The sequence below is a fragment of the Pseudophryne corroboree genome, chromosome 6 (assembly GCF_028390025.1).
Source record: "Pseudophryne corroboree isolate aPseCor3 chromosome 6, aPseCor3.hap2, whole genome shotgun sequence".
NCBI classification, from domain to species: Eukaryota; Metazoa; Chordata; class Amphibia; order Anura; family Myobatrachidae; genus Pseudophryne; species Pseudophryne corroboree.
In genome coordinates this window covers 685234903-685249905 of record NC_086449.1, presented here as the reverse complement: position 1 = coordinate 685249905, position 15003 = coordinate 685234903, and the positions used below count along the sequence as shown (strand labels likewise).

Below are 15003 nucleotides of genomic sequence, written 5' to 3'. Positions count from 1 at the left end.
CCTAGGTCACTCCAAATATATGTCAATTAGTAGCTGTATGTCAGGAGTGGAAATAGCAAGTGATTTGTAACAATTATGTTACAAAGGAAAATTACATGCAATCAGCTAAATCACCAGCACATGACACGGTGGTCACAAGGATTAATTACATCTGAATGACACGGCGGTCATGAGAATACATATATATGATTATAAATAATCAGCAGATGCAAATAAGAAAAGTCACAGACAGGGGAGGAAACAATTAACGTATGCAATTATCCTAATAATCACCAGCTGGTTAATCAGCATAAGACACAATGGTCATAGACAGAGATAATTGTACATACACCTCCTAGTTAAGTGACTGAGTTACGCTGATTGGCCTGTAATTAGCTGAAAAGACAAATATATGGCACGGCGGCCATATAGAAAAATTATATGCATGTAATGATACAATCGTCATCTAATTAATTGGTATATGACACAATGGTCACCAAAAAGATGAGTATGAGTATTATTCCTTCATTATACAGCATGTGATATTGAAATCACAGAAGACATTGTACTAAGGATAATGAGTGTGGGAAATTCACAGATGCTACATTTGATTACTAAATAATTATCCTTATATAATTTCTTGGCTCAGAGCAAATAATATCTGACAGACGGGCGGTGTAAAAACGAGCAAAATAAATGAAACAGCGGGTTATAATTTCACCCGCAATGTCTGTAAATTAATTTTGCAGAAAAAAGGGGGAAAAAAATAATAACAAATAAAGAAAAAAATAACTGAAAATATCAGATATAAAGTGTTGCAGTTAGGTACTGAAGCAGTAATGAGATATTTCTCCGTGTCGTATATACGATACCAGTACTGTGTGAGGCTGTGTGGAAGCTCCAGGGATTGCAGCGGCGTGTATCCGTGTCGGAGTTCCGGGTGAGCGGTGGTTAGGTGCCGTTGCTATGGGGATGCTTCTAAAGTCTCTGCCGCGTCTGTCCGTGGTCTCTCCAAGGAGAGCGATAGCTGAGGCCGTTGCCTAGCAAGGTCTGAGCACTCCGGCTGGCGCGGTCACGTGTGCGCTTCACGTGATCGCTATTCCTCCTGACGTACGTTTCGCAAGAAAAGCTTGGTCACAGGACGTGATGAGGTCACTGGGGATTCCAGTTTAAGTAGAGCAGAGCTCATGATTGATTGGATAAAGTTAGTGATGGACATACTGATCCCCCAATCGTAGTAACATGGGGTGAATCTGTCAAACCGTGTGTCATAGCTAATTGTAACCGCCTGGGTTTAATAGGTTTGACAGAATGATTAATTAGCTGGCTGTGCTTGAGAGAAAAAAAAATATATATATATAATAATAATTATATATGATATATAATAAAGGAAAAATGTGCAGTAAAAATTATGTATATATATATGTGTAAATAAATTGATAGAAAAATAGAAAAATAGAAGAGCTTGATTAAGAAAAATTATTATGGTGAATCTTGGGGAAAGGCAGAAAAATTGAAAAAACTGATGTTAGATTGTATAAGGTTAAACGTGTGGCTGCTAGTGTAAGTTGTCTGTGTCAGTGATGGAGATGCTTGATTGATGAGTAGGATAGTGACGTGTGATAGTTGAATATGTAATATATATTATTAGAGTGAAGGGATGGGATGTGAGAGTGAAGAATAAATAAGGAATTTAAATAACTAGGGAGTGAGATAAATTAAGTAAAGCGGTTGTTGTGTTTATTGGGGAAACCTATGTGATAATATAAGGAAAAGAGAGAAAAGGATAGAGAGAAAAGAGAAGTGGTTTGAATGTGTTAGGAAGATTGTATATATATATATATAATTTTTATTATACACTTATAAATATTTGGCTGTGAGGAGATGAGAGGGAATACTATATGGGATACCAGAGGTAGTGATAAGAGGACATTAATTTAAATATACCCCATAATTTATATGTTCATTCATGCCTGCTGGTTGTAGAGATCCCATTTTAAAGATCCATTCACTTTCTCTTTGTAGTAAATTTTCAGTTAGATTGCCTCCTCGTATTCCAAGTTTAATTTTCTCCAAGCCGAAGACTTTAAGCTCCTCCCATCTGTTTTCATGATGGGTATTGAAGTGGCGAGCAACTGAGGTAAGCTGTTTCATCTTTGCCCTGTCTGAGATGGCGTTACGTATAGATCCTACATGTTCTAGTACCCGCTGTTTAAGCGGACGGGTTGTCATGCCAACGTAGTTTTGGTTACAGCTACATTTTAGGCAATAGATAACCCCTTCAGTTTGGCAGTTTATGTAGTCTTTAATTTGTATCTTCTTTCCGAATTTGTCTTCTACTTCCTTTATTGGGTACATGTATCTGCAAGCTTTACACTTGCCACAGGGATATGTTCCAATGACGGTTGGTTTTTTTGTAGGGAGTTTTTGAAAATGGCTGCTTACAAGTCTGTCTTTAAGGTTAGTGGATCTACGCCAACTCATGGCGACCTTTGGACCCAAATTTTCAGATAAAGTGGGGTCTGCATGCAAAATATGCCAATGTTTTTGTATTGCTGTGTTCACCTTCTTCCATTCTTGACAAAAATTTCCGACAAAGCGAATGGTATTGTCAGTGTTGGAATTCTTGGGTTTTTTCTTGAAAATTAGATCCTCTCTTTTGATAGTTTTGACAGTTTTTAAAGCTTTTTTGATAGAGGTATTGCTATATCCCCTTTCACATAGTCTATTTGTCAATTCTATACTTTGTGTTGTGAATTCCTTGTCATCTGAACAGTTCCTACGGAGTCGGAGAAATTCCCCTTTTGGGATATTTTCTATAGTTGGAGGAAAGTGGGAGCTGGTTTGATGTAGTAGGGTATTTGTTGCTGTACTCTTCCGAAATAGTTTTGTGGCAATCATTCCTTCAGAATTTTTATAGATCATTAAGTCCAAAAATGAAAGTTCTGATTGGCTTATACTGTGTGTAAGATGAATATTCAGATCATTTTGGTTAAGATGTTCTATAAATTGGTGCAACAGGTGTAAATCACCCTCCCAGATCATGAAAATGTCATCTATATATCTGTTCCACATGACGATATGAGACGTAAATCGATCATTATGGTCTTTGAAGATAATTTCCTGCTCCCACCAGCCAAGAAATATATTGGCATATGTGGGCGCACAGGCCGCCCCCATAGCCGTACCCCTTGTTTGGAGGTAGTATTTGTCGTTGAATGTGAAAAAATTGTAGTGTAACACAAAATACAATAACTTAATCAAAAAAGGATGAAAATCATTCTTGGGTTCATTGTGTAGAAAGTGTTCTACTGCTCTTATTCCATCTTTATGACCTATTGATGTATATAAAGCTTCGACATCCAGTGACACCAGGTATTGATTTTCTTCCAGTTTTAGATCGTGCAGTTTCCTCAATATATCGGTTGTGTCCTGGACATATGAGGGAAGATTCAGGACATATTGCCTGAGGTGTAGATCAAGAAAGGTACTGGCTTTTTCTGTTAAACCCCCTATCCCAGACACAATGGGTCTACCTGGGGGAGTTGCAATATTTTTGTGTACTTTTGGTAGTAGATAATAGGTTGGAATCTTGGGGTTCGGTGTCAATAGATAATCATATTCCTGTTTTGGCAAGATGTCGTTATCAAATCTTCAGATAAAGGAGGTAATGTTGTCATTTGGCCCACAACGGAATATATTAAAGAAGCATATCGACAACTTGACACCACCAACTGTTATAAACGGATATTACTTAATCCCCTCCAAGATTACAAAAGAATTTATGAAAATATCCTCAATCAAGCACTAGCACAAGGAACAATTACAAAACAGGAATATGATTATCTATTGACACCGAACCCCAAGATTCCAACCTATTATCTACTACCAAAAGTACACAAAAATATTGCAACTCCCCCAGGTAGACCCATTGTGTCTGGGATAGGGGGTTTAACAGAAAAAGCCAGTACCTTTCTTGATCTACACCTCAGGCAATATGTCCTGAATCTTCCCTCATATGTCCAGGACACAACCGATATATTGAGGAAACTGCACGATCTAAAACTGGAAGAAAATCAATACCTGGTGTCACTGGATGTCGAAGCTTTATATACATCAATAGGTCATAAAGATGGAATAAGAGCAGTAGAACACTTTCTACACAATGAACCCAAGAATGATTTTCATCCTTTTTTGATTAAGTTATTGTATTTTGTGTTACACTACAATTTTTTCACATTCAACGACAAATACTACCTCCAAACAAGGGGTACGGCTATGGGGGCGGCCTGTGCGCCCACATATGCCAATATATTTCTTGGCTGGTGGGAGCAGGAAATTATCTTCAAAGACCATAATGATCGATTTACGTCTCATATCGTCATGTGGAACAGATATATAGATGACATTTTCATGATCTGGGAGGGTGATTTACACCTGTTGCACCAATTTATAGAACATCTTAACCAAAATGATCTGAATATTCATCTTACACACAGTATAAGCCAATCAGAACTTTCATTTTTGGACTTAATGATCTATAAAAATTCTGAAGGAATGATTGCCACAAAACTATTTCGGAAGAGTACAGCAACAAATACCCTACTACATCAAACCAGCTCCCACTTTCCTCCAACTATAGAAAATATCCCAAAAGGGGAATTTCTCCGACTCCGTAGGAACTGTTCAGATGACAAGGAATTCACAACACAAAGTATAGAATTGACAAATAGACTATGTGAAAGGGGATATAGCAATACCTCTATCAAAAAAGCTTTAAAAACTGTCAAAACTATCAAAAGAGAGGATCTAATTTTCAAGAAAAAACCCAAGAATTCCAACACTGACAATACCATTCGCTTTGTCGGAAATTTTTGTCAAGAATGGAAGAAGGTGAACACAGCAATACAAAAACATTGGCATATTTTGCATGCAGACCCCACTTTATCTGAAAATTTGGGTCCAAAGGTCGCCATGAGTTGGCGTAGATCCACTAACCTTAAAGACAGACTTGTAAGCAGCCATTTTCAAAAACTCCCTACAAAAAAACCAACCGTCATTGGAACATATCCCTGTGGCAAGTGTAAAGCTTGCAGATACATGTACCCAATAAAGGAAGTAGAAGACAAATTCGGAAAGAAGATACAAATTAAAGACTACATAAACTGCCAAACTGAAGGGGTTATCTATTGCCTAAAATGTAGCTGTAACCAAAACTACGTTGGCATGACAACCCGTCCGCTTAAACAGCGGGTACTAGAACATGTAGGATCTATACGTAACGCCATCTCAGACAGGGCAAAGATGAAACAGCTTACCTCAGTTGCTCGCCACTTCAATACCCATCATGAAAACAGATGGGAGGAGCTTAAAGTCTTCGGCTTGGAGAAAATTAAACTTGGAATACGAGGAGGCAATCTAACTGAAAATTTACTACAAAGAGAAAGTGAATGGATCTTTAAAATGGGATCTCTACAACCAGCAGGCATGAATGAACATATAAATTATGGGGTATATTTAAATTAATGTCCTCTTATCACTACCTCTGGTATCCCATATAGTATTCCCTCTCATCTCCTCACAGCCAAATATTTATAAGTGTATAATAAAAATTATATATATATATATACAATCTTCCTAACACATTCAAACCACTTCTCTTTTCTCTCTATCCTTTTCTCTCTTTTCCTTATATTATCACATAGGTTTCCCCAATAAACACAACAACCGCTTTACTTAATTTATCTCACTCCCTAGTTATTTAAATTCCTTATTTATTCTTCACTCTCACATCCCATCCCTTCACTCTAATAATATATATTACATATTCAACTATCACACGTCACTATCCTACTCATCAATCAAGCATCTCCATCACTGACACAGACAACTTACACTAGCAGCCACACGTTTAACCTTATACAATCTAACATCAGTTTTTTCAATTTTTCTGCCTTTCCCCAAGATTCACCATAATAATTTTTCTTAATCAAGCTCTTCTATTTTTCTATTTTTCTATCAATTTATTTACACATATATATATACATAATTTTTACTGCACATTTTTCCTTTATTATATATCATATATAATTATTATTATATATATATATATTTTTTTCTCTCAAGCACAGCCAGCTAATTAATCATTCTGTCAAACCTATTAAACCCAGGCGGTTACAATTAGCTATGACACACGGTTTGACAGATTCACCCCATGTTACTACGATTGGGGGATCAGTATGTCCATCACTAACTTTATCCAATCAATCATGAGCTCTGCTCTACTTAAACTGGAATCCCCAGTGACCTCATCACGTCCTGTGACCAAGCTTTTCTTGCGAAACGTACGTCAGGAGGAATAGCGATCACGTGAAGCGCACACGTGACCGCGCCAGCCGGAGTGCTCAGACCTTGCTAGGCAACGGCCTCAGCTATCGCTCTCCTTGGAGAGACCACGGACAGACGCGGCAGAGACTTTAGAAGCATCCCCATAGCAACGGCACCTAACCACCGCTCACCCGGAACTCCGACACGGATACACGCCGCTGCAATCCCTGGAGCTTCCACACAGCCTCACACAGTACTGGTATCGTATATACGACACGGAGAAATATCTCATTACCGCTTCAGTACCTAACTGCAACACTTTATATCTGATATTTTCAGTTATTTTTTTCTTTATTTGTTATTATTTTTTTCCCCCTTTTTTCTGCAAAATTAATTTACAGACATTGCGGGTGAAATTATAACCCGCTGTTTCATTTATTTTGCTCGTTTTTACACCGCCCGTCTGTCAGATATTATTTGCTCTGAGCCAAGAAATTATATAAGGATAATTATTTAGTAATCAAATGTAGCATCTGTGAATTTCCCACACTCATTATCCTTAGTACAATGTCTTCTGTGATTTCAATATCACATGCTGTATAATGAAGGAATAATACTCATACTCATCTTTTTGGTGACCATTGTGTCATATACCAATTAATTAGATGACGATTGTATCATTACATGCATATAATTTTTCTATATGGCCGCCGTGCCATATATTTGTCTTTTCAGCTAATTACAGGCCAATCAGCGTAACTCAGTCACTTAACTAGGAGGTGTATGTACAATTATCTCTGTCTATGACCATTGTGTCTTATGCTGATTAACCAGCTGGTGATTATTAGGATAATTGCATACGTTAATTGTTTCCTCCCCTGTCTGTGACTTTTCTTATTTGCATCTGCTGATTATTTATAATCATATATATGTATTCTCATGACCGCCGTGTCATTCAGATGTAATTAATCCTTGTGACCACCGTGTCATGTGCTGGTGATTTAGCTGATTGCATGTAATTTTCCTTTGTAACATAATTGTTACAAATCACTTGCTATTTCCACTCCTGACATACAGCTACTAATTGACATATATTTGGAGTGACCTAGGAAGTCCAACATTTGCGGTCATACTTCACTGGAGATGCCCAATCTCTTCCGAACTTGGAAGCTAAGCAGTGAAAGGCCGGGTTAGTACAAGGAAGGGAGACCTCCTTTGAACACTCTGGTACTGCAAAAAAACGTTGACTATTGGACACAGTGGCACTCAACTTTATGTCATATTGGGATTTGCATGACCAATGATTTTATTTTCTGCACCTATATAATCCTTAATGGATATTAGCAGTATGAATGATGGTCATTTATCTCAATAAATGCAGATTCCTTTTCGGCATAGACATCACAGAATTCTACTCTCCGGCAATTTAGTAATCGTGAATTTAATATCACGAATATTCATTATCAATAATTCGCATAGCTATGTATTTCACACACAGTTACTCCTAGGATTTGACTCATGCTAATTAATTTGTCATTTTGAAAATTTATTAATATTTTCCTCTGAATCAAGAGTGCTCCCACAAAAGAGTCCTTTCCTTTGAACCTTCTTTGGTTATTTTTTGGTACTTGATACTTTCTGACTCTAGGGAGCACCACTGAAAGCAACTTTGGTGTTGAGAACAATTCCTACTACACCTTTACTTGCCATATACAGAAAAAATTCTATTTAAATTCAGTTTTTCAGAGGTTACTAATTGTTTATACATTATTGTTTGAACTGGTGCGGTTCCCTTCTAAAACCCATTTTTTCCTAATCCGTTTTTGGCTGATAACTCAGCTTTCCAGGGAATACCTGCACAGTCATAATATCAAGGGGTCTTGGTCTTCTTCTCTTAGAACTCCCTGTCCCGCTCATATATTTTCAATCCAGGAGTATTGTATACATTTACCAGACTATAAGTTTCAGATTAAGACAAGAGCTCAGCTCTAGACGAAAAAACAAGGATAACCTGGATGATATTTTTCCAAGTGATCTAGTAAACACTGAACCCCACATCAGCTGGGAAGAGGACTTTCAGAAATTGAATTTGACACTGAGAAAACAAATCAGGACCAATTGGGATCTTACGACGTTGGAAAATTACATCAAGAACAAAATATCTCCACGTGGTCTTCGCCCAAGAGTCTTCCCAACCTTTGATCTGGCGAGTGAAAATCTGACCAAAGAATGGGAAAATATCCTCCTCAAATGCTCAAATGACTTAATGAATGTACTTATTAAACACAATAATCTTATTTTGGAAGAATGTGAAAAAAACCTAGAAGAATTGGGTAAGAAATTGGAAAACTGGGAGAAAGACCCTCAATTCCAACGGTGTTTTGAGAAAAACAAATTGGAACTTCAAACTTATGAACAAACCATCATTGACAGAAAAAAGACCAAATTTGTGAGAGATAAAAGGGATTTTGCATCTGGGAAAATCTTCAAATGGCAAAAACCTATTTGGAGAAAAGATCCTCCCAAATACACAGGCCAATATTCATCATCTGAGGCGGAAACCTCTGGAACTGAGGATACCACTGATTATACCAGAGAAGGACACTCCAACTCCAGAAGTGACATTCCCTCTAACCCTCAAAATTCAGCATCTTTTTTAGGCGATTCACGGATAGGAAGAGGAAGACAAAGAGAGGGAAGACGAGGCGGGGGCGCAAAAAGAAGAGGACAGCGACAATGGGATTCCTCACCTCCAACGACCCGCAACACTTACAGACGACAACATCAACAGGAGCGGTGGTAACTCAGAACTATGACCAAGACTCGAAATTAAAAATCATCAATCTCTCAGATCATGAATTTACACAAGCCCAAGAATCTGTACTTCAAAAAGGTCTGACTTTTTCGCCTACAGAGTATTTCAACAGATTCAAGTGGGAAAAAGACCTGAAGCTATTTGGTAGGAAATTGCTACTAACCAAACTATATGCTGATAAGGTAACAACAACACCATTATCATCTTTAGAATCCCAATCTTCGGATATATCACAGATGGAACAAGAAGCACTAGATGCATTGCAGGAACTCGAACAAGAACAACACAAGCAAATGGAAGTGGATCCTACTACCAGACCGAGATGTAAAAAGAAGTCTACCTTCTTTCCACAGGAACAAATCTGTCCAGAAGTATCGGTATTTATGAAACTTGTAGCGAAAGAATTTGACCTCATTCATATTAACAAACACAAATGGCGGGGTAATTCTAATCTTACCCGACAAGAAAGAACTGCTCTCAGGGAAATACAGACATGGCAAGATGTCGTTATCAAATCTTCAGATAAAGGAGGTAATGTTGTCATTTGGCCCACAACGGAATATATTAAAGAAGCATATCGACAACTTGACACCACCAACTGTTATAAACGGATATTACTTAATCCCCTCCAAGATTACAAAAGAATTTATGAAAATATCCTCAATCAAGCACTAGCACAAGGAACAATTACAAAACAGGAATATGATTATCTATTGACACCGAACCCCAAGATTCCAACCTATTATCTACTACCAAAAGTACACAAAAATATTGCAACTCCCCCAGGTAGACCCATTGTGTCTGGGATAGGGGGTTTAACAGAAAAAGCCAGTACCTTTCTTGATCTACACCTCAGGCAATATGTCCTGAATCTTCCCTCATATGTCCAGGACACAACCGATATATTGAGGAAACTGCACGATCTAAAACTGGAAGAAAATCAATACCTGGTGTCACTGGATGTCGAAGCTTTATATACATCAATAGGTCATAAAGATGGAATAAGAGCAGTAGAACACTTTCTACACAATGAACCCAAGAATGATTTTCATCCTTTTTTGATTAAGTTATTGTATTTTGTGTTACACTACAATTTTTTCACATTCAACGACAAATACTACCTCCAAACAAGGGGTACGGCTATGGGGGCGGCCTGTGCGCCCACATATGCCAATATATTTCTTGGCTGGTGGGAGCAGGAAATTATCTTCAAAGACCATAATGATCGATTTACGTCTCATATCGTCATGTGGAACAGATATATAGATGACATTTTCATGATCTGGGAGGGTGATTTACACCTGTTGCACCAATTTATAGAACATCTTAACCAAAATGATCTGAATATTCATCTTACACACAGTATAAGCCAATCAGAACTTTCATTTTTGGACTTAATGATCTATAAAAATTCTGAAGGAATGATTGCCACAAAACTATTTCGGAAGAGTACAGCAACAAATACCCTACTACATCAAACCAGCTCCCACTTTCCTCCAACTATAGAAAATATCCCAAAAGGGGAATTTCTCCGACTCCGTAGGAACTGTTCAGATGACAAGGAATTCACAACACAAAGTATAGAATTGACAAATAGACTATGTGAAAGGGGATATAGCAATACCTCTATCAAAAAAGCTTTAAAAACTGTCAAAACTATCAAAAGAGAGGATCTAATTTTCAAGAAAAAACCCAAGAATTCCAACACTGACAATACCATTCGCTTTGTCGGAAATTTTTGTCAAGAATGGAAGAAGGTGAACACAGCAATACAAAAACATTGGCATATTTTGCATGCAGACCCCACTTTATCTGAAAATTTGGGTCCAAAGGTCGCCATGAGTTGGCGTAGATCCACTAACCTTAAAGACAGACTTGTAAGCAGCCATTTTCAAAAACTCCCTACAAAAAAACCAACCGTCATTGGAACATATCCCTGTGGCAAGTGTAAAGCTTGCAGATACATGTACCCAATAAAGGAAGTAGAAGACAAATTCGGAAAGAAGATACAAATTAAAGACTACATAAACTGCCAAACTGAAGGGGTTATCTATTGCCTAAAATGTAGCTGTAACCAAAACTACGTTGGCATGACAACCCGTCCGCTTAAACAGCGGGTACTAGAACATGTAGGATCTATACGTAACGCCATCTCAGACAGGGCAAAGATGAAACAGCTTACCTCAGTTGCTCGCCACTTCAATACCCATCATGAAAACAGATGGGAGGAGCTTAAAGTCTTCGGCTTGGAGAAAATTAAACTTGGAATACGAGGAGGCAATCTAACTGAAAATTTACTACAAAGAGAAAGTGAATGGATCTTTAAAATGGGATCTCTACAACCAGCAGGCATGAATGAACATATAAATTATGGGGTATATTTAAATTAATGTCCTCTTATCACTACCTCTGGTATCCCATATAGTATTCCCTCTCATCTCCTCACAGCCAAATATTTATAAGTGTATAATAAAAATTATATATATATATATATATACAATCTTCCTAACACATTCAAACCACTTCTCTTTTCTCTCTATCCTTTTCTCTCTTTTCCTTATATTATCACATAGGTTTCCCCAATAAACACAACAACCGCTTTACTTAATTTATCTCACTCCCTAGTTATTTAAATTCCTTATTTATTCTTCACTCTCACATCCCATCCCTTCACTCTAATAATATATATTACATATTCAACTATCACACGTCACTATCCTACTCATCAATCAAGCATCTCCATCACTGACACAGACAACTTACACTAGCAGCCACACGTTTAACCTTATACAATCTAACATCAGTTTTTTCAATTTTTCTGCCTTTCCCCAAGATTCACCATAATAATTTTTCTCAATCAAGCTCTTCTATTTTTCTATTTTTCTATCAATTTATTTACACATATATATATACATAATTTTTACTGCACATTTTTCCTTTATTATATATCATATATAATAATTATTATTATATATATATATATTTTTTTCTCTCAAGCACAGCCAGCTAATTAATCATTCTGTCAAACCTATTAAACCCAGGCGGTTACAATTAGCTATGACACACGGTTTGACAGATTCACCCCATGTTACTACGATTGGGGGATCAGTATGTCCATCACTAACTTTATCCAATCAATCATGAGCTCTGCTCTACTTAAACTGGAATCCCCAGTGACCTCATCACGTCCTGTGACCAAGCTTTTCTTGCGAAACGTACGTCAGGAGGAATAGCGATCACGTGAAGCGCACACGTGACCGCGCCAGCCGGAGTGCTCAGACCTTGCTAGGCAACGGCCTCAGCTATCGCTCTCCTTGGAGAGACCACGGACAGACGCGGCAGAGACTTTAGAAGCATCCCCATAGCAACGGCACCTAACCACCGCTCACCCGGAACTCCGACACGGATACACGCCGCTGCAATCCCTGGAGCTTCCACACAGCCTCACACAGTACTGGTATCGTATATACGACACGGAGAAATATCTCATTACCGCTTCAGTACCTAACTGCAACACTTTATATCTGATATTTTCAGTTATTTTTTTCTTTATTTGTTATTATTTTTTTCCCCCTTTTTTCTGCAAAATTAATTTACAGACATTGCGGGTGAAATTATAACCCGCTGTTTCATTTATTTTGCTCGTTTTTACACCGCCCGTCTGTCAGATATTATTTGCTCTGAGCCAAGAAATTATATAAGGATAATTATTTAGTAATCAAATGTAGCATCTGTGAATTTCCCACACTCATTATCCTTAGTACAATGTCTTCTGTGATTTCAATATCACATGCTGTATAATGAAGGAATAATACTCATACTCATCTTTTTGGTGACCATTGTGTCATATACCAATTAATTAGATGACGATTGTATCATTACATGCATATAATTTTTCTATATGGCCGCCGTGCCATATATTTGTCTTTTCAGCTAATTACAGGCCAATCAGCGTAACTCAGTCACTTAACTAGGAGGTGTATGTACAATTATCTCTGTCTATGACCATTGTGTCTTATGCTGATTAACCAGCTGGTGATTATTAGGATAATTGCATACGTTAATTGTTTCCTCCCCTGTCTGTGACTTTTCTTATTTGCATCTGCTGATTATTTATAATCATATATATGTATTCTCATGACCGCCGTGTCATTCAGATGTAATTAATCCTTGTGACCACCGTGTCATGTGCTGGTGATTTAGCTGATTGCATGTAATTTTCCTTTGTAACATAATTGTTACAAATCACTTGCTATTTCCACTCCTGACATACAGCTACTAATTGACATATATTTGGAGTGACCTAGGAAGTCCAACATTTGCGGTCATACTTCACTGGAGATGCCCAATCTCTTCCGAACTTGGAAGCTAAGCAGTGAAAGGCCGGGTTAGTACAAGGAAGGGAGACCTCCTTTGAACACTCTGGTACTGCAAAAAAACGTTGACTATTGGACACAGTGGCACTCAACTTTATGTCATATTGGGATTTGCATGACCAATGATTTTATTTTCTGCACCTATATAATCCTTAATGGATATTAGCAGTATGAATGATGGTCATTTATCTCAATAAATGCAGATTCCTTTTCGGCATAGACATCACAGAATTCTACTCTCCGGCAATTTAGTAATCGTGAATTTAATATCACGAATATTCATTATCAATAATTCGCATAGCTATGTATTTCACACACAGTTACTCCTAGGATTTGACTCATGCTAATTAATTTGTCATTTTGAAAATTTATTAATATTTTCCTCTGAATCAAGAGTGCTCCCACAAAAGAGTCCTTTCCTTTGAACCTTCTTTGGTTATTTTTTGGTACTTGATACTTTCTGACTCTAGGGAGCACCACTGAAAGCAACTTTGGTGTTGAGAACAATTCCTACTACACCTTTACTTGCCATATACAGAAAAAATTCTATTTAAATTCAGTTTTTCAGAGGTTACTAATTGTTTATACATTATTGTTTGAACTGGTGCGGTTCCCTTCTAAAACCCATTTTTTCCTAATCCGTTTTTGGCTGATAACTCAGCTTTCCAGGGAATACCTGCACAGTCATAATATCAAGGGGTCTTGGTCTTCTTCTCTTAGAACTCCCTGTCCCGCTCATATATTTTCAATCCAGGAGTATTGTATACATTTACCAGACTATGAGTTTCAGTTTAAGACAAGAGCTCAGCTCTAGACGAAAAAACAAGGATAACCTGGATGATATTTTTCCAAGTGATCTAGTAAACACTGAACCCCACATCAGCTGGGAAGAGGACTTTCAGAAATTGAATTTGACACTGAGAAAACAAATCAGGACCAATTGGGATCTTACGACGTTGGAAAATTACATCAAGAACAAAATATCTCCACGTGGTCTTCGCCCAAGAGTCTTCCCAACCTTTGATCTGGCGAGTGAAAATCTGACCAAAGAATGGGAAAATATCCTCCTCAAATGCTCAAATGACTTAATGAATGTACTTATTAAACACAATAATCTTATTTTGGAAGAATGTGAAAAAAACCTAGAAGAATTGGGTAAGAAATTGGAAAACTGGGAGAAAGACCCTCAATTCCAACGGTGTTTTGAGAAAAACAAATTGGAACTTCAAACTTATGAACAAACCATCATTGACAGAAAAAAGACCAAATTTGTGAGAGATAAAAGGGATTTTGCATCTGGGAAAATCTTCAAATGGCAAAAACCTATTTGGAGAAAAGATCCTCCCAAATACACAGGCCAATATTCATCATCTGAGGCGGAAACCTCTGGAACTGAGGATACCACTGATTATACCAGAGAAGGACACTCCAACTCCAGAAGTGACATTCCCTCTAACCCTCAAAATTCAGCATCTTTTTTAGGCGATTCACGGATAGGAAGAGGAA

General features: G+C 37.5%; 1 protein-coding gene and 2 pseudogenes across 2 annotated transcripts in view; all 3 read left to right on the top strand.

Moving 5' to 3' along the window:
- The window catches only part of FSTL4 (follistatin like 4), a 759591-nt gene that overhangs the window by 18547 nt on the left and 726041 nt on the right, over positions 1-15003 (top strand). The gene's annotated exons all lie outside the window — the stretch shown is intronic.
- LOC134937856 (5S ribosomal RNA) lies at positions 7426-7545 on the top strand (annotated as a pseudogene).
- Positions 13439-13558, top strand: LOC134937855 (5S ribosomal RNA; annotated as a pseudogene).